Source organism: Choloepus didactylus, chromosome 4, assembly GCF_015220235.1.
Source record: "Choloepus didactylus isolate mChoDid1 chromosome 4, mChoDid1.pri, whole genome shotgun sequence".
Lineage (NCBI taxonomy): Eukaryota > Metazoa > Chordata > Mammalia > Pilosa > Megalonychidae > Choloepus > Choloepus didactylus.
Window position 1 is genome coordinate 170,206,151 of NC_051310.1, and position 21,255 is coordinate 170,227,405.

At 37.3% G+C, this 21,255-nt stretch overlaps 1 pseudogene; it reads left to right on the forward strand.

Annotated features, from left to right (window-relative positions):
* Positions 1–1,272: 1,272 nt before the first annotated feature.
* LOC119532999 lies at positions 1,273–18,678 on the forward strand (annotated as a pseudogene).
* The last annotated feature ends 2,577 nt before the right edge of the window (positions 18,679–21,255 follow it).

The window sequence follows — 21,255 nt, forward strand, 5'->3', positions numbered from 1 at the left end:
TAAATAAAACCTTCTTCCTCAAACCTTCCATAGCTTTCCACATCCATATAGGGCTTACAGTCAGTAATAGACCACAGAATCTACCCATCAAATCTTCTACAACTTTCTCCATCTGTCTATAGCTTGTAGTCAGTAATAGACCACAAAATTCACTTTCTTAAACTCTCTACAACGTTCCATACTTACTCGGTTAGCAATGATTACAACAAACAAAATTCACTTTTACGCTAGGAACATGCTAGCCCACAAAGTCAACACCCGCAAGACTGAACTTTGAGGCAGCTGGAGGCCACTAGGGCCTGCTATCAAAGGCACCCCCAAAGACATGGGGATCATCTTGAAACCCTTGGGGCAGCACTGTTGAAGTGAGCAGGGTGGGAATCTTATTGTTAAGTTTCTACCATTCAAAAGCAATTAAATATTGAGAAAGTTAGGGTGAAGAGGGATGTAGAGTGCATTTTAAAGATCTAGGACTGCTACTCAGTAGGCTCGCCCTGGGATGCCCTCATCCCATACAGATGGGTCTATTTGCCTAAGGATCTCCTTTGGGATGCCAAGAGGCCTTTATTTAGTAAGGGCTTCAGGTTTACAAGGAGTAAACACCAGCTGGATTTACTAGTCTTAAGGTGGCCCCCAAGTAGTGAAGATTTTCCCTGGGGGTGGGAGGTGGGGGGTAGGGCATTCGGGGACAGTGAGAAACTAATGGGACAACAGAGTATCTCTAAGTTTACAAAGGAGTGGGGCAGTGAAGGTTTTTATGGTTAATTCCTATAACCAGGCAATTTTGAGTGAAGGTGGTAGAGGGGCAGCTCAGGACAGAACAGCTCTAGTGTTAATTAAGAAATCAATCATCTTTCTTGCCACGTTGAAGGTCACCTGGGGCTCTTCGAAATCGATGTTCTTCGGCAATGTCCAGGGAGTCACCAGCCTCCTCAGTCTTGCTTGGAAAACAGTCATCAGGGCTTTCAGGAGGGCCTCGATTCCCCTCTGGGACTCGACACACTCCTGAGCCCAGTGTTCCAGCTTTCCCACACTTAGAGCAAAGCCCTGGGCTCTCAGCATCCCTGAGGACACCCACACTTCCAGAGAAGCTTCTTTCCTCACTTATAGCAGGATCCAGCTGGCTTTTGCCCCGAGTGGCTTCAATCCCAGTCCTTCTGCTCAGGCCACCCCTCCCTTTTATATTGTTAGAATGGGTACTAAATGTAGAAGTTCTAGCATTTAAGCATTTAGAATCAGAGAAAGTAGTCCTGTTTTCTGAAAGTTGGAAAGATGTATGATAGAAGCGTCAAGAAAAGTAAGTAAAATTAGCACTTTGCAGTGATAGAAGGATGAATTCATAGACTTTCAAATAAAAGCCTTGAAAAACTAACCATAGTCATAATAAAATTCTCTATGGTGTAGGCTTATTGAATTTGTAATACCTACATGCATGTTGAAAGATTATTGATATGAATGGTTGAATATCCTATTGTTTGGTGCTATAAAACCTATTTTTTTAGACTGTCTTAACTGCCTTTTCTTTCTTCTAACTGCAAATGTCCCCATCATGAAGGTCTGCTATTGACCTTGAAGAGACAGCTTCTTGTCTTAATAAAAGAAAAATGATTCAGCACACTGTATTTAAAGAACTTATGAAGCTAATGGCATATTAAGCTTGTTCTGTGATTCTCTGTAAACTTGGGGAGTAAAATACACTAGTACTTTAAACAGGAATGCTATTTCAGAATACTTCTTTACGTGTTTATATGGACTATATCTGTATTAAATATTAACTGAGAGACTTAACTATTTTCTGAGGTGGCCTATTTTTATCATATAATTTTCTGAATACAGATTTGAATGCCAGTACTTTTCCTGCAAAGAATGCCACAGTCAAGTTGCAGAAAGTAAAATCTCACTAATTCAGATTAATTGATAGAAGGGCCTCCGTGAGTTTATCTTATTTATCTTCTTTTTATATAAAATATTGCCCAGTGAGGGTCCTACTTTTGTGCAGAAAGTCACACTTGGAAAGTATTCTTTTCTACACTGTTTCATTGTATAAAGAGTTCCCTCTGAACAGATCAAATATTCCAGCTCTTGCCAACATTATGAGCAATTTTGAATTCATAAAGTTCATTTTGCAAGTAGTAAATATAGCCCATTGCCCTGCCTCACCTTGGCACTGACATTGTTGCTGCTGTCATGAAAATTATGGTGCAAATCTTAGAGGTTTAAAAATAGATATGGATCCAATGGTAGAAAAACAGGGAAGGAACTCCAGTGATCTAAAGAAGACCTACCTGGAATGGGTGGGGTCACACCTCCATGGACATGATCTAATCAAAAGCTCTCACTTGCAGTTGGGTGGGTCACATCTCCATGGAAACAACTTAATCAAAAGGTTCCACCCTAATCAAAAGACTAATTAGTCTGCCCCACAAGATTGCATTAAAGAGCATGATTTTTGTGGGGAACATAATAGATCCAAACCATTCACTAACTTTAACAAGCTGCATGAATATAAAGGGGTCATGACACCAAAAACTTGAGAACTGCTGTTCTAGGAGGTAGGAGGAAGAAAAGATAGATTTATGACATAATTATCCAGTAAAATCTATACGTTCCAAATGGTGGGTCCATGGAGAACTGAGTGACTAATTCTGCTGTGAGATGTAGAGGTGGAGGTGACTATAGGGCAATATTGTGCAAGTGAAAGAATCTAGGAGGAAGGAGAATGAATTTGTGTTTAATATAGATTTTGCCTATTTCAGAATTTGCCTAAGGCAAATCCTTTACCTAAGAAATGTATTTCTTTTTCTTCCCTTCTTTATCAAATGACTTTAATCTAAATTCGGGTAAAATATGGGTTGTGACCTTTATGGTATAGTCTGGTATGGGCTAGGAGAACTTTCTCTTGGAGGACTAGATAGTAAATATTTTAGGCTTTGTGGGTCTTATGGTCTCTGTGACAACTATTCAGCTTTGCTATTTTCGTATGAAAGCAGTAAATGAGTGGGCATGGCTGTATTCCAATAAAACTTTATTTACACATAGTTTGAAAATCCCTGGCATAGCACCTTAACTATTATTATGGCTTCATGTTTGCATGAAAATAATGTGTTCCGAGTTCCAAGCAACTGACTCACAAATGAATTATTTTTTTAAATGAACTTTAAAAATGCCTCATGCTTGATAGTTTGAGAACTGTCCCAAATTTATGAATCTTAATTTTCTACTGACTTTTATTGTAAAATTGGTGACTATTTTTTACTAGCCTTCTAAATATTATAACTTTATAGAACAGTACTTCTTTGGCATTGGAGAATTTAACATTTGGAATTTTGACTGATCCAGAAAGTCTCTCACATGTAATTTTGAATTATGATAATATAAATATTTGTCAAATTGAACATGAAGATCAGCACTGTCCAATACAGCAGTCACTAGTCACCTGTGATTTGGGCACTTAAAATGTGGCTAGTGCAAATTGAGATGTATTGTAAATATGAAATACCAGATTTGAAGATTTAGTATGAGAGGAAGAATGTAAAATATCTCACTAATTTTTTATATCAATTACATGTTGAAATCATAGCATTTGGAGTATATTGGGTTAAATAAAATACATTATTAAAACTAATTTCATCTGCTTTTACTTTTTTAATGTAGCTACTAGAAAATTTAAATATCTGGCTTGCACATATATTTTTGTATATTTCTGCAGTTCTGTCGTATGTTGTAGATTACTGTTTTGGCTCAAACTTTTTCTCGCATTTTATTTCATACTCCAGCTTGTTCTATAAAATATTTTAAGTTCCTTATCTCTGAAATGGATTGGAAGCATAGGCTTATTTATGACTTTACAATGCATTGTTTTAAATTCTTAAATTTCACTGTATGTAGACAAAGGGGACTAGAAGAATTATATTAACATGGTTGGATTAAGGGCGGTTTTATGTCAAAATATGCTTAAATTATTTTTATGATTTAAAAGTTGCATGGGAAGGGTTTTTGAATGTAAGTTTATGTTAACCTAGCTTTATTTTTATTTTTTATCTTTTGGCATGTAGCTTGTAGATCCTGGAGTTAAAGCATGGACACCCATTAAAGGAAAACAATGTGATCATGTTTATTGGATTGCAAGGGAGTGGTAAAACAACATGTTCAAAGGTAAATTACACTTAATTTTTTTTAAATGCGCACATAGAAAATACATTTGTTTGAATTTTTTATGTCAAAGCCAAGTTTTGTAGTTCTGTGCTTTACATTTTGTACCCCTAGATATATAGCTACAATGTTTTGTAATAGCTTTTTTTTTTTTTTTTACAACGAGAGTCTTGTCTCTTGTGATTACTTTTAGCAGGAATGGTAGACTAGCATATAGCTATGCTATTTCTTTTACAAAAGACACTGCTCCTCCCCTTTAAGGAGGTATGTTTTTGATTTCTGGAGAAGAGAACATGGAAAATGTTTTTTTTAATGCAATTTTATTGAGATATATTTACATACCATACAATCATCCAAAGTGTACAATCAATTGTTCACAGTATCATCATATAGTTGTGCATTCATCATCACAATTTTTTGAACATTTTCATTACTCCAAAAAAATTTTTTTGAAAAAGAATAAAAATAAAAGTAAAAAAGAACAACCAAAACATCCCATACTCCTTCCTCCACACCCCCTATTAATCATTTACTTTTTGTCTCCCTTTTTTCTACTCATCTGTCCATACACTGGATAAAGGGAGTGTGAGCCACAAGGTTTTCACAATCACACAGTCACACCATATAAGCTCTATAGTTAAACAATTGTCTTTAAGAATCAAGGATACTGGATTGCATTTCAACAGTTTCAGGTATTTCCTTCTAGCTATTCTAATACACTAAAAACTAAAAAGGAATATCTACGTAATGCATAAGAATAACCTCCAGAAGGACTTCTCAACTCCATTTGAAATCTCCCAGCTACTGAAATTTTATTTTGTTTCATTTCTCTTTCCCTTTTGGTCCAGAAGGCTTTCTCAATCCTATCATGCCCTGTCCAGGCTCACCTCCCGGAGTCATGTCCCACGTTGCCAGGGAGATTTACACCCCTGGGAGTAGGCAGGGAGGGCAGTGAGTTTACCTGCAGTGTTGGCTTAGAGAGAGAGGCCACATCTGAGCAACGAAAGAGGTTCTCTAGGGGTGACTCTTAGGCACAATTATAAGTAGGCTTAGCCTCTCCTTTATAGTAACAAGCTTCATAAGGGCAAGCCCCAAGATAGAGGACTTGACCTACTGCAATGGTTGGAGAATATCTGGAATTCCCCAGGTGGGGAGGAAAATTTATTTATTTTATCTCCTATGGCTGAAGACTCTTCAGTGTCCCACATAATACATATAATTTTGAATATGTTTAGCTAATTTAAAATTCATTATACTACCCCATCACCCTGTTGCCTCAACTTTGTCACCAGATTTTTTTCACAAACCTCAAATATGTTACAGTTAAAAACAAACAAACAAAAAGATGGAATGATTTCTTATGAGGTTGTTATTGTTTGTTTTTAATTAATTAACAGTAGTTAACATTTTTTACATTGGTCATTTGCTGCTTGATCATTTTACATCCTTTGAATGTGACTGTATGATAATTAGAATTTAAACTCCTTAGGAAATTTGCTGTGTTCGAAAATCTTTAAAAATATTGCTTTCAAGAGAATTATGAGCAATTTTAATTTACTCTTCAAGTGAATAAAAAGGATAAACAAAAGAAATTATAAGTATAATAGTTTATGCTTATTGATATAAGTTTATTTTAATCTTCCTTTCCTAGCCAGCATATTATTATCAGTGGAGACACATTCAGAGCAGGTAATGTTTTGAAATTTGAAAATTGTTTTCTGTCATTTTTATTCTCAAGTTTAAGGATTCATTAACTCTTTATGTCATAGGAGATTTTGACCAACTAAAACAGAATGCTACCAAAGCAAGAATTCCATTCTATGGAAGGTGGGTTTCTGTTCTACTTAATGCTAATATGTTTCACACTGTTTGTCCGACATTTATTTTATGCTATCAGGTCCCATTTTAATAAATAGTTATAAGCTTAAATCCTTTCTGGAACAGAGCAGGGGTATAATTAATAAATTGTTACCTTTTATTACTATAATATGACCCTTCTGATCTAGCCTGTAGATTACAGTGGACATTGTTCAGTGCATATCTCTGCCTGTGCTTCTCATCCTGCCTAGCATGCTTTCCTGCCGTCTCCTGCCTCTGAATTCCTGTTGCTTCTTTTGAGACCTATCTGAAGTATTCCTCGATAAAACACACACTGGTGAATTCCATAATATTTCTTTAGTACATTTAATAAGTTTGTGTTTGATGATTCTTAAATGGTTTATAATCTAATCTCAGGTAGAAATCCTGATCACTGCTATCCTTCATTTGGTACATTGCTGTTCTGTTAGGTAGTCTGCACGTGTTTGAATAATTAATCAAATAATTGAGTCTACATTGAGTTTAGAAGGACTTATTTGAAAGATTAACATTTTACTTAACATTATGTAAATAGTTTATTACGCCCTCTGGGAGAGAGTTTAGAGAAGATAAAATCTGAGGTAATTAAATGAGTGATCTGATTTTGTTAGTCATTATCTTCCTTTTTTTGAATGGCCAAAAAAGGTAATGAATTTTATTTATGATATTTTCATTGTTTTTTAACTTTTTCCCCTTTCAGTAATTTTTAATGATAATTTCTAGCAGATAGATTAAAAATCAAGGGATAATAAACATACTTTAATACTAGAGGGCTCACAATTTGTAAATGATATAATTTATAATTTAGTTTATAGTTAAACTATTAGCCAAAGCCAGAGTATTAATTTTTAACAAGTGTTATGAATACCATTTATTGAATGATCTCTCTTTTCCTCATGTAAACTTTTAAAACATACTGAACAGAGACAGTAGAGTGTTAATGATCATGGTTACCTCTGGAAGGGAGGAAGAGAATGGGACTGGGGAAGGATTTCATCTGTATCTCTAATGTTCAATTTACAAATCTGGAATATATGTTAACAATCATTTTGCATGGTAGATTCAGGGCTGTTTGTAATATTTTCATCATCCTTTTCGGAACCTATGTCTTTTTTGCTTATAAAATTTATGTCCTTAAGCAAAGTAGTTTTTGTCATTTAAGTCTCATTCATATTCTTATGAAGTGTATTCCTACCTGATTTCTTGTTGTTAATTTGGGGTGAAAACATTTTTAACGTATGTGTTTTCATTTGACAGTGCTGCTCTGTTTAAAAAGTAGCCACTACTTAAAAACAATGCCAATTAAAATATGATCTCATTTCTTGATTCTTAAAGTTAACAAAGACTTTTGTCAGGGATTGTGAAAATGTAGTGAAATAGGAATGAGATTAAACTTTTCTGGAGGGCATTGTGCTCTTAAAAGCCAAAAGTCTTAATGGTCATACCATATTCAATTTGAAGGAGTATGGCATAACAATTTCGAAAAAATGTATAACATTATATACTATTTATATCATTTGTATATTTCTAATGCAGTTATATTGAGATATATTCACACACCATACAAACCATCCAAAGTATACAATCACTGGTTTACAGTTTCATTACATAGTTGTGCACATAAACCCATGACCAATTTCAGAACATTTCGTTACTCCAGAAAAGAAATAAAAATAAAAAAGAAAGCTCAAATCCTCCCACACCTCTTGTCCCCCATTATTACTGACCCATAGTATTGGTTTAATACATTTGTTACTCTTGATGAAAGAGTATTAAAATATCACTGCTAACTGTAGTCAATAGTTTGCAATAGGTACATTTTTTCCATATACCCCTCTATTATTAACCTTTGTAATAGTGTCATACATTTGTTCTGGTTCTTTAAAGAACTTTTTATATTTGTACTGTTACTTGTGGATGTTATCTACCACAAGATTCACGGTGTTATACATTCTCATGTTTTAACCTTCAACTTTCCTTCTTGTAATGTACATGACTCTAAACTTTCCCTTTCCACCACATTCACACACCATTCAGCACCGTTTCTTATTCTCACGATAATATGCTACTGTCACCTTTTTCCATTTCCAAATGATTAAATTCAACTTAGTTAAAGATTCTGCACATATTAATATTGGCTATATTTTTCATACCCAAAATTGGAAAACCCTTAAATGTCCAAAAAGAGGGCATTTGTTTAATAAGTGATAGTATAGCCATTTGATGGAATACGGTATAGTCTAAAAGTTATGTTTTACATGAATATTTAGGGTTTTATAAAAGGTTCACAAAAGGGTGTTAAACAGAAAAGTAGTTATAAAACACCAAGGAATGTCAGTTCAATTAATAAAGATGTAAAAAAAATTGAGGGAAATAAAATTCACAGAAGAGATGCAGCAGAATTATGCAGGGTTTTAAATTGAAAAATTGGATACTGATTCATGCTACTTTAGAAGTAGATTGTTATTTTTATTACTTAGGAGATTTTATTCTTCTAAGTTGAAATTTTGATCATTTGGCTTTTTCAGAATAGATTAAATGTAGACTAAAGATTTCCAAATTCATAGTACTTGGAAGTTTTGCAGTTGTGGTTGTTGTTAAACTCATTTGTCCATGTTAAATAGCTATACAGAAATAGATCTGGTTATCATTGCCTGTGAAGGAGTGGAGAAGTTCAAAAATGAAAACTTTAAAATTATTGTTGTTGACACAAGTGGCCACCATAAACAAGAAGACTCTTTGAAGAAATGTTTCAAGTTGCCAATGCTATAATAAGTTGCTTTCAGTGTAACACTGTTACACTTCAATTAATTTGATTATAAATCCTGGTTGAGTTTATGATCAATATAAATTATTCCATGCCTCTAAAGCAGATTCCAAGGAATTTATTTCTGTTTTGGGCACCTGTAATCTGTGTGATAGGAGCTTAATCTTCTGATAAATTTTTGTTTCCATTAAATAGGAAATTTTCATGAGTAAGTACCAAAAAACAATTTCCTTTCTCAATTATCCCATTAGTATGTAGAAAAAAATTAACATAAACAAAAATTACAGATTAACCTTTAATGTTTGTCTAATATCCCCTCAATTATTTAAATGCAATTGGAAACATTTACTTTAGATGAAATTTGAATGTTTTTCCAAACAAAGCATCTAAAATATTAATCATTATTTAGTGTCTCTTGTTTAAAATTGTGATGGAAATATCTTGCGGAAAAGAAAGTTTATAAATATCCATAGCATATATCAGGAAGTCATGTTCTGCCATTGTGGTATTGGCAGTTATTCTTTGGTTACTGATTAATGATCAGTTTCTTTTTAGCTGTGCCTTTACTTTGACCTAACTTTGACCTAGTTGACCAGATCTAAGGGCAATAGCCTTATTCATTTTATTCCTTTTGGTTTCAGTGCATGCTCTTTTACCTTTTACTTTTCTCTGATTTGCTTTTGCTATTCCCTTTGCTGACAGTGCCGTTCCTGCAGGTCTTTGGACAGCTGTTTCCTCTTTACTCAGGCCTTAGCTCAAATGTTATAGAGACGCCTTCCCTGATTACTCTACCTAAAGAAGCCTCCCACACTTAAAATCTGCTCTTCTCTATCCCATTTTAATAGTTATATATTTTGAAATGTTTGCCTATACAGTACCTAATGCATAATGCTCCTTCAAGAAATATTTATTGATTGAATGAATAATTATTTATAGTAAACATTGTTCTATAATGTCGAATGATGAAATCAATAAAAATATGTATCTTTTCTATTTAAACTTTCTAACAACCTGATAATGTTGTTTATGTGATGGATGCCTCCATTGGTCAGGCTTGTGAAGCTCAAGCTAAGGCTTTTAAAGATAAAGTAGACGTAGCTTCAGTAATAGTGACAAAACTTGATGGCCATGCAAAAGGAGGTGGTGCTCTCAGTGGGTAAGTGTCATTGATGCTACCATTTTATGTCTTGGTGTTATATGCTGTATTTATGGCTTTTTTATTGATAATTTAAGATATATGCCAATAATGAACTTAATATGAGCTATCAAAGAAGTTTAAATAGAAACAGAATTTGAGAAGCTCTCTGATTTACTCTGTGTTAACTGGTGAAAAGAAACTTGAGCCATGTACCATTGTACAATTAGTGCTGAAAATCTGCTGAAAATTTTCTTTTCTGAGGTTATGTTTTCTTTTTCTATGTAGAGTTGCTCCCACGAAAAGTCCAATAATTTTCATTGGTACAGGGGGACATATTGATGACTTTGAATCTTTCAAAACACAGCCTTTCATCAGCAGAATTCTTGGTATGTGCAGTGGTGGGGATCCAGCAAAATCGCCAAGAAAGAGGATGAAACTTGATGACAAATTAGGATTCTAATCCTGTCTACTCACTTACTAGTTTGGGAAAATCATTTCCTTCTATGATTTATCTACCTCATCTGTGAAATAGGGATGTTTATCTGTTTTGTTGATTAGAGTGGTAAAATGAGATACCAGATAGAAACTTCTTTGGGAAAATTTTAGAGATAATACAAAAATATGTGGTGGCAGTAGTAGCACTATTAATGTTAGAAAACTATTTGAAATGTGTCAAGATTGTATAGTTGGAGAGCATGGGATTTGGAATTAAGATCTGGGCTGGAGTCCCTGCTTTGTCACTTATTTGCTGCCACCTAACCTAACTTCAGTTTTCTCCTCTGTAAGGTGTCAAGATTACCTGATCTTTACCTCATAGGGTTATTATGTATGTGAATGTGTTTTTTTGTAGCATAAAGCAGAGTTTACTATTAGTTGTTAATTTTTCTTTTATGGGTCTCATAAGTATGTGTGACATTGAAGGGCTGATAGATAAAGTCAACGAATTGAAGTTGGATGACAATGAAGCCCTTATAGAGAAGCTGAAACATGGGTTGTAAGTGGCAAAAAAAGCATTTATCTCAGATTTCTTCTCTTGATTTCTTTTGGATGAAGTTACTGTTAATTTGTTTGAAATGATAGTATCTATTGTTAGAGTCTTCAAGTGTTTATGATTGCAGATGATTTCTGTACAAATCATTTTAAATCTTAGACATCTGAGCAGTTATAGAATTAAGTATTTTTATTTTCTCTCTTGTAATCAAATTGCCTTAAGGTTAAAATTGAGGCTTCCTTTGAGTTCCTTGAAAGAAAACAGGTTAAAAATAAATTAGAACACACTCTTCTGTTTGTTTACTTATAAATTTATATGTGTTATAAAATATAAAAAAGGAAATTTAAAGAATGAGATTAAATAACACACACATATTTTTTCACCCCACATTGGAGATATACTTCTTTAAGTAAGTTTATCAGTGTGATTAAGAGCTCAGGCTCTTAAATATAACATATCTGGTTATGTATCTATGATCTATTATTTTGTAGCTGTAACTTTTTTAAATTTTGTTTTGTTTTTTGTTGTTTTTTATTTTTTGTGTCATTTTTAGCTGTAACTTTTTCAGTCAGATTACTTATCCTCATATACCTTATTTGAATCGGCTAATTTAATCTTCCAAGACTACATATTCTTATTCTTTGTTCCTTCTCATTCATTTCGTTAGATGCCTATGCCTTTACCTCTTTCTTAAATATTGGTGATTTTCAGAGATCATCCTAGGCCCTCTTCTTTCTTCTGGAGCTTTACACCTGTGTATCTATATGTTTACAAGACCATTCTTCTTTAATGTTCCATACCATCCTCAAATTCAGCATATTCTTATCTTCCCATCTCCACCTCCCATCCCATTGTTACCATCAGTGAATGTTAACATCAATCCATCTTGTTGCCAGAGTCAGTAACTTTGGTGATGTCACTGACTCTTTTCTTCACTCTGCCCACCTATTTCCTCATCAGTCAACAAGTCCTGGTGATTCTGCCTCCAAAATATCTCCTTTCTATTCCCTTCTCTCCAGTTGCCCTAGTTCAGGCCAATCCAATCATCTCTTGCCTAGATTGCTTATTTTAATTCTCTTAAAACCTCTTCCAGCTTCCTGGATTCTTCCCTTTTTGATTTCTTTTTTTTACATTGCAGCCAAAATGATCTTTAAAAAAATGCAAATCTGATCCCATTACTGCTCTTCTTTAAATCCTTTAGTGGCCTCTTATTGCTCTTAGGATTACAGTAAATTCTAATGCTTTAAGATGACTTTACAAAGCCCTCCACCATCTAGCCTGTATCTTCACTTCATTTTCTGGAACTGTTGTTCTTCACATTCCATGTGCCAGCCATGCTGAAATTCTTTCAGTTTCTCAAATGTGGGTCTTCAACCTGTGGGTCTTTACCTTTGCTGAGCTCTCTGCCTGGTAAACACGTCCTCGTTTCTTTCTACCTCCACCTACCTAATTCCTGCTCATACTTCAGGTCTCTCCTTAAATGCCCTTCAGGGACATTTTCCCGGATCCCTAGACAAAGTTAGAACCCTCTGCTACAAGTTTCCATCACACCCTGTAATCATATTATTCATCACAATTATTTAATATCTGTCTTTCCTGCTCAAAGATGGAGGTAGGGTTCATAGCTGTGTTCTTCATTTTTTATGTTCCCAGTACTTAGCTCAGGGTCTGGGCCTTCAGTGAATATTTATTGAATGAATGAATCTATCTTTCATTGCCTGGTTACATCCCCCTGCTTTCCTCTATCTTGTATGACCCTATCACTGTTTCTACTACCACTAACACTACCATGCTGGATAGTATATTACTAGTTTCTCTACTTTCTGACTCCTGGCTCTTTCTTTACATCTCTGCAGTTTTGTTTCGCTCCTAATATTTTAACTCATTTCTGAGGTCACCAAGGGCCTTCTGATTTCCAAATGTAGTGACCTTTCTCATGTTCCTTGGTTCCAATATTTGACATTGTTATTTGTGTTTTCGATTTTGAAACTCTTTACTTGGGTTCTCTGACAGTGGATTTCCTATATTATTGTAGCATTAATTATTACCTCTGTATAAATGGTGGCCAAATATGCATTTTGGCCTTAACCTAAGCCTCTTTACCACTAATTCTGAATTTCTAATTGCATGGTATATTTCTTTCAAAATATTGTACTGCCACTTCAAATTCAGAATGCCTAAACCCAAATACCTTTTCTGTTTATGTCTTTAGGACATAAATAGATAACACTTTCTATTTTGCCTTGTTTCCATACCTTTTCTGTTTATGTCTTTAGGACATAAATAGATAACACTTTCTATTTTGCCTTGTTTCCCGTTTTTTATTTATTATTATGATATTGAAATTAACTTACATACAGTGAAAGGCTCAGATCATAAGGATACCTTCCATCGTTTTTGACAGATGACAGTAACCCACCCCCCCATCAAGAAACAGAACATTTCTATAATTCTAGAAAGTTTGTTTGTACCCCTTCCCAATCAATAATTCATATTACAAGAATCCTACAGTATATACTTTTTTTGCTTCTGGTTTCTTTGACTCAGATTATATTTTTGACATCCTTTCATGTAGTTGTATGTATCTGTACTTTGTTCTTTTTATTGCTGAGTAGTAATTCATCCACAATTTAACCATTTTCCTGGTCATGGACATCTAAGCTGTTTAAGAAATGCCAAATAATTTTCTAGAGTGGTTTTGCTGTTTTACATTCTCAGAGGCAATATATAAGTGTTTCAGTTGCTCCACGTCATCTTTTAGTTGGTGTTGTCAAGCTTTTAAATTTTAGTCATTCTAGTGGATATAGTTCATCTGTCTTGTTTTCAAATTTTGTATATTTGCAAATGCCCATCTTTCCTTCCCTGATAGAATACAAGCATCTCTAGGATAAGATCTGTCTGTGTATCAGTGTATTCTCCATAGCATGCATTCTATGATCTTGCACATAGTTACTGCCCAGTGAATATTTATGAATTAGATATCTTGTGAATATTTATGAATTGGATATCTTGTAAGTGTGCTTCAAGATGAACCCATTATTAAGGAAAAGATTAGTTTTATTGAATGGAAATGTAAATTCTTTAATATATGTGAATCATCTGAATTGTATTTCAGGTCAGTTTAGCTTGTGAGACATGTATGAACAATTTCAAAACGTCATGAAAATGGGCCCCTTCAGTCAGATCTTAGTTATCCTAAAAAGTTTATTTCTACTTTTTTTTTGTTTTATCCTTCATTAAAATTTCTAAGAATAGATTTACTTGCTTTAATTATTTTTAATATTTGGGTAAAAATTGATATTTTAAGATGTCAAAATTAAAGCTAGTATTAAATGTGGCCATTTTGAACAAACTTAAATTGTTGTTTTTCTTTAATATATGCCTGTTTTAGGGGATGTTTTTGGAACAGATTTTATGAGCAAAGGAAATGAACAGGAGTCGATGGCAAGGCTAAAGAAATTAATGACGATAATGGATAGTATGAATGATCAAGGTGTGAGAATTAGATTAAGTTTAGCTTTCACACAGGGTGGGGGCAGCTCAGGGGAATGGTAGAGGGTCAAGAAGCCAAACTATAATCAGTGGCCAGTCCTCCTGTTTATCCGCCCACTGTCCTTGCAAGGTGGAGACTGGGGGGAGGGGGTAGAGGTTCCTAAAATAGCTTCATATGTTGTTACCAAACTAGCTCAGACTGGCTCTGCAGTTAAAGAACAAAGGAAAGAGGGGTGGAGACTTGTTTCAAATGTTCCAAGTTTGCGCAGGAGACTTTTTTTTTTTCCAAATATTTCCAATTTGCATGGGCTGCATGTTTCAAATTTGCACAGGCTAGTTAGGCTTGTCCAATAGAATGTAACCTCTGAAGTATCCAGCCACTGGAGAAACAGGGGAGGGACTTGCGGTCAGGCATAGGGAATAAATACTGCTGGATCTATTGTTCTGTGCGCCAACCCCCCGCATTTTGGTTGGGTGCCCGTTCTTGCAAGATCATGAATAAATTCTTTTCTTCTCCACAATCGGGTGAGCGTTTATTCCTTTTTAGGAACAGTGCTTGTTTCTCACACAAGGTAAGATGGCAGATTACTTGGGAGGACTATGTTCTGACCCTCAGGATATTGAGAGTTTCATATTGTGCCGGTTTGAATGTATTGTGTCCCCCAAATGCCATTATCTTTGTAGTTTTGTGGGGCAGAACTTTCTGGTGCTGGTTGGATTTGCTTGGAATGTGCCCCACCCAGCTGTGGGAGATGATTCTGATGAGATGTTCCCATGGAGGCATGGCCCTGCCCATTCGGGGTGGGCCTTGATCAGTGGAGCCATATAAATGAGCTGACTCAGAGAGAGGGAAGGGAGTGCAGCTGGGAGTGATGTTTTGAAGAGGAGCAAGCTTGCTAGAGAGGAACGTCCTGGGAGAAAGCCGTTTTGAGGCCAGAGCTTTGAAGCAGATGCCGGCTGCCTTCCCAGCTAACAGAGGTTTTCCGGACGCCATTGGCCATCCTCCGGTGAAGGTACCCGATTGCTGATGTGTTACCTTGGACGCTTTGTGGCCTTAAGACTGTAACTGTGTAGCGAAATAAACCCCCGTTTTATAAAAGCCTATCCATCTCTGGTGTTTTGCATTCTGCAGCATTAGCGAACTAAGACATTTTGGTACCGAGAGTGGGGTGCTTTTGCTGCTGAGTTCGCAAATACCAAACATGTTGGAATGGCTTTTTAAATGGATAAGGGGAAGATTCTGGAAGAATTGTGAGGAGCTTGATAGAACAGGCCAAAACTGCTTTAAAGAAACTGTTTATGGAAATATGGAGTCTAAAGATACTTCTGATGAGGACTTGAGCAGAAATGATGAATGTGTTGTTGCAAACTGGAAGAAAGGCAATCCTTGTTTTAAAGTGGCAGAGAATTTGGCAAAATTGAGTCCTGGTGTTGGATGGAAGGAAGAATTTGAAAGCGACAACCTGGAATACTTAGCTGAGGAGATCTCCAGACTACATGTGTAGGACGTACTCTGGCTTCTCCTTGCAGCTTATAGTAAAATGCGAGTGGAAAGAGATAAACTTAGAACTGAACTCTTGGGTTCAAAGAAACCAGAAGCTGATGGCTTGGAAAATTACGAGCTTCCAGGGGGTGGAATCCCAGAAGCTACAGCCCAACGTGAGGATGTAACCAAACATGGAACCCAGCCGCCATTTCAGTACAAGCCAGGATTGGAAAAGGAGTTAAGCAGAAAGGATTTGTGGGAAGTCCTATTGTCTGATGGCTTTGACCCCTGCGTGCTTCATGCAAAGCCAATGGAATTTTTGCAAGATCTTTATAGACAGAGCCATTGCCGGTCTGGACTGGAGGAGACAGACAAGGAACAAATTGAAGGAAAAATTTCTTCAAAGAGAGCCATGGAGATTGAGGTCTGGAGTGAAGAGGTTTAGGGCTGGGAGAGCGGAGCAGCCCACACGCATGGAAAGGGTGAGTTTGCCCTGGAGGTCGAGGGTGGGCTTTCTGCCTGGATGCTCTGGAAGAGTTTTGCCACCTCAGGTCCCAAAGAGGTTGGAGCACATTCCCAGGGAATTGGGGAAAGCCCGGCTGCCACCACACTGTTCTGAAGGGGTTGAGCATGTGCCCTGGAGATGTAAGGGAATCTGGGAGCTGCCCTGATGTTTGAGGAGGGTGGGGCCGAGAAGGTGGTCTCCCCAATGTGTGGATATGTTGGAGCACTCACCCAAGCATTTGGAGAGGAAACAGCTGCCAAAAAGGCCCTTGGGAAGGGTTAGGCTCCTGCTCTCTCAAGTCCCAAGGATGCAACGTTGTTCTGTTAATGACTCTCAGACTTTGAAATCTAATGGAGTTTGTCCTGCGGGTTTTAGGAACTGTTTTGCTCCTGTTAACCCTGTTTTCCTTACTGTTTCTCCTTATGGAAATGGAAATGTTTATCCTATGAATGTCCCTCCTTTGTATGTTGGAAGCATACAACTTCTTCTAACTCCACAGATCCAAAGCTAGAGGGGAATTGTGCTTTAGGACTGACCATGCCTAAATTGATTTTGATGGGATTTTGTACTTGACTATTGTTACTGAGATGATGTAAGTTTCTGTGATGTTGTTGTGGGATGGACGTATTTTGTATTTGGAAAGATAATGTCATTTTGGGGTCCAGGGGGTGGAATGTGCTGGTTTGAATGTATTGTGTCCCCCAAATGCCATTATCTTTGTGGTCTTGTGGGACAGACGTTTTGGTGTTGGTTGGATTTGTTTGGAGTGTGCCCCACCCAGCTGTGGGAGATGATTCTGATGAGATGTTCCCATGGAGGTGTGGCCCCGCCCATTCAGGGTGGGCCTTGATCGGTGGAGCTATATAAATGAGCTGACTCAGAGAGAGGGAACTGAATGCAGCTGGGAGTGATGTTTTGAAGAGGAGCAAGCTTGCTAGAGAGGAATGTCCTGGGAGAAAGCCGTTTTGAGGCCGGAGCTTTGGAGCAGACGCCAGCTGCCTTCCTAGCTAGCAGAGGTTTTCCAGACGCCATTGGCCACCCTCTGGTAAAGGTACCCGATTGCTGATGTGTTACCTTGGACGCTTTGTGGCCTTAAGACTGTAACTGTGTAGTGAAATAAACCCCCGTTTTATAAAAGCCTATCCATCTCTGGTGTTTTGCATTCTGCAGCATTAGCAAACTAAGACACATACTGTTCTTGTGGACAAGATGTAGGAAAATTATGGCTGAAAGATTTTTGTTAAGCATGTTTGTTGCAGCTTGAAAGTTCTTACTCAAAGGTTTATAATTATTGGTTGATGTAATCGTTGAGAGAATTGTCTAATACATTTTCAGTGAGTTTCATGGAAAAAACACTATTTCCCCATTGTTTTGATAGAAGTAACTTAAAAGGGAGATTCTGTAGTCAACTCAATTTGGGGGAATGCTGCATTATTTTTTTAATTTGGGGTTAGTTTGTTTATTTTGAATCTCCTCAGAGCTTTAATTCGCTAATGTACATTGGAAGTCTGTAAGCAAGTCTGCAAGCACTGGAAGTCTGTACTACATTTTCTTCTACTAGTTTTATGGTTCTGGCCTTTATATTTAGGTCTTTGATCCATTAAGGTGTAAGACAGGGGCCTTCTTTCATTCTTTTGGATATGGCTATCCAGTTCTCCCAGCACCATTTGTTGAAGAGACTGCTCTGTCCTAATTGAGTAGACTTGACAGCCTTCTCAAAAATCAATTGACCATAGATGTGAGGGTCTATTTCTGAACTTTCAATTCCAATCCATTGGTCAACAGTCTATCTTTATGCCAATACCATGCTGTTTTTTCACTGTAGCTTTGTACCACGGTTTAGTCAGGAAGGGAGAGTCCCCCAACTTCATTTTTCTTTTTCAAGATGTTTTTGGCTATTCATGGTCCCTTGCCATTCCAAACAGTTTTGGTAATTGGGCTTTTCCAGTTTTGCAAAGTAGTCTGTTTAAGTTTTGATTGGGATTGGGATTATGTAGAATCTGTAAATCAATTCGGGTAGAATTAACATCTTACCCATAACAGAGAATGCCCTTCCATTTATTTAAGTCATCTTTGATTTCTTTTAGCAATGCTTTCTAGTTTTCTGTGTATAGATCCTCTGCATCCTTGGTTAGGTTTATTCCTCGGTATTTCATTATTTTGGTTGCTATTATAAATGGATCCCCCCTCCCCCCCCCCAATTCCTCCTCATATTGCTTATTATCAAGCGGGACTGGCAAAGCTCCAGCCAGCTCTGCCCCTCCGTCCTATCCGGGCTGCGCAGGTGTGAGAAGGCAGGAGGATGGATGTGGGCTTATCGGCCATTACGCTGTATCTTGCCAGCGCCAGCACCCCTATGGCATCGTCCTCGATGGACCGGGAGCCAGTAAGGTGTGACGAAGGAGGAGAAGTAGACGCAGCCTTCAGGGCTGCGACCGCGGCGGCGTTCAGGGAGACCCCGCCGTCGGTAGGTGGGGCCGCGGAGGAAAGAGGCGCCAAGTGGGAGACGGCGGTGCCGAGGGAGTGACCCCACCGCCTCCTCTCTAGCTTGCCGGAAGACTACCCTTTGCCAGTCCGGCCTTCCTCCCCGCGGGCTGCCCGCTGGCCGGAGCTGCGTCTCGGGCGTCCTGCTCACTGTTCCCCTCCTCGCTCGGAGAAACCGATGGGGGGGAAGGGCGGTTGCCTGACCATATCCCGTGCGCCCCTCACCGACCCCTTCGGTAGCAGCGCTGCAGGCGCCGGGCGGCCTCGGGTTCCCGGGCGTGATACTCCAGCTCCCGGAGTGTGCGAGCGAGAAAAAGCGCGTTCTGGAAAGGCTGTCCTTAGAGGAGGTGGAAGCCGGGTGGTGCGGCGGCTTCAGTCACTTCTCAGCCTTACCTTGTGCAAGTGCCTGACCTGGTCTCTTGCTTTGGTTAGCTGATAGCTATTACGAGTTTAGGGTTTACAGGCTTCATTTCACTTAATCCTGAAAACAACTCCAGGAAGTGGGTCGAATTATCCTCATTTCTAAAGGCTCAGAGCTGCGTTGTCCATAGAAATTAAATGCGACCCGTATATGTAATTGTTAATTTTCCAGGAGCCACATGAAAAAAGTTAAAAAGAAACAGTTGAAATTAGTTTTATGACATTTATTTAATCTAATCTATCAAAAGTATTTCGACATGTCATTAATAGAAAAAATTTTGAGATATTTTACACTTTCTGGGGCTAAATCTTTGAAACCCTGTACAGCACATCTTAATTCGGACTGACCACTTTTCAAGTGCACGTTAACCACATGTGGCTAGTGGTTATTGTTCAGAGGGAGAAGTTTTGGGGGTTTGTTTTCTTTTGGAGTTGCTACTCTGAATTTGTAGTTTAGGAACTTTGGCAGGCAAAACTAATGAAGAAATGGCTTTCACTGAAATTGTTTCAGGACTAGACAATTTTGGCCATTAAAAACCTCGAGTTACTCCTATGTAGAAATTTCCCCATCCTTAGTGAGGACGAACTTTTTCATTAGCTCCATTTTTGAGGCTACCTGAATGTTACCAAGACATTTTCCCCAAACTACTGGAGTCCATGTGAGTATGGTTCTTACAGTATAAGATTTGTTTTACATGAACAAAATCTTTCCCGCCATCTAGTCTTTATATGAATTTCCTGGTTTTTTTTTGTTTTTTGTTTGTTTATTTGTTTTTCTTATTTAAGAAGGAGCAAGGTAACCTGCAAGAAGGGATTCAGGGAGCAACATTAATTGATTAGGTTGCTGCTTACATTTTAAGTTGAGACTTGCTGTTGTTGACGGGTACACTTGAAGTGAACTTTTTTTTTTTTTAAGTCCACAGTTCTTGATGTGTGTTCCATTTTATTTCCCTTCTTTTACTAAATATTGTTTTCCATTTTCCCTTCACCTTTGAATCTCTCTAATAGCAAAGTAAACAACTTTTCTGGTTTGCCAGATGAATGTTTTTTGAAGTAGGCTGTTTGTTATGTTTTAGTGGTATTATGGTGTTTACACATTCTTGGTTAAAAAAAAAGTGATTATTAAAACTGTAAAGAAATGTGTAGAGAAAGAAGTAGAAGTTCTTAAGAATACTTCCACTGCCCTTCTCCAAAAGTAACTGTTGTCAAATTTCTGGTATATTCTTTCATGGAGTTTCTATGCATAGATTATCTCTTCTCTTCTTGTTAAACACAAATGAATTCATGCTATACAAACTGTTTTCTTCCCCTTTTTGCTCTCTTATTCACATTCCTGAAGCAGTAATATCTCTGGGAAGCCCAGATCCATGCCCAGGGATTTGATGACTAAGAAAAAAGGCCATTGCGGTGGAAACTCAGGTGGAGGGAGAGGCTGCCATCCTGTACCCCTTTTCAGTTCATCAGAACTGAGAAAACCCCAAGTGCCACGTAGGGAAGGGAGGAAGAGATAGAAGATGGTGTTTAGAATTGGGCCTCTAACCAGGCCATCCAGTTCCTGTTGTGACATTCTATCCAGCGGTTTCTCTGAATAGACTTTTAAACAGAATTTCAGTCTCAATACTATTAAAGGAGTTAAAATTGCAGTATTACTCATTTATTAATTTATTTGGCAGCTCTGTTACCAAGTACTTACTAGATGACAGCAACTGAAGGCTAAAAGATATGTAGTGAAGGATATACACTGCTCCTACTCTTATGTTGCTTTCCGCCTAGTGGGGAAAGACAGCACAGAATAAAGAATTCCAAAATGCAGTACATGTTTCAAAGAAGTATTGGGTGCTATAAGAGATGCCAAAAGGAAAATTGCCATTAAAAACAGGCCCCAAGGAACAAGATAACCAGATTTACAGTCTAGTTAATCATAAAATAAAATGTTAATTGACATTGTATCACATAATTTCCT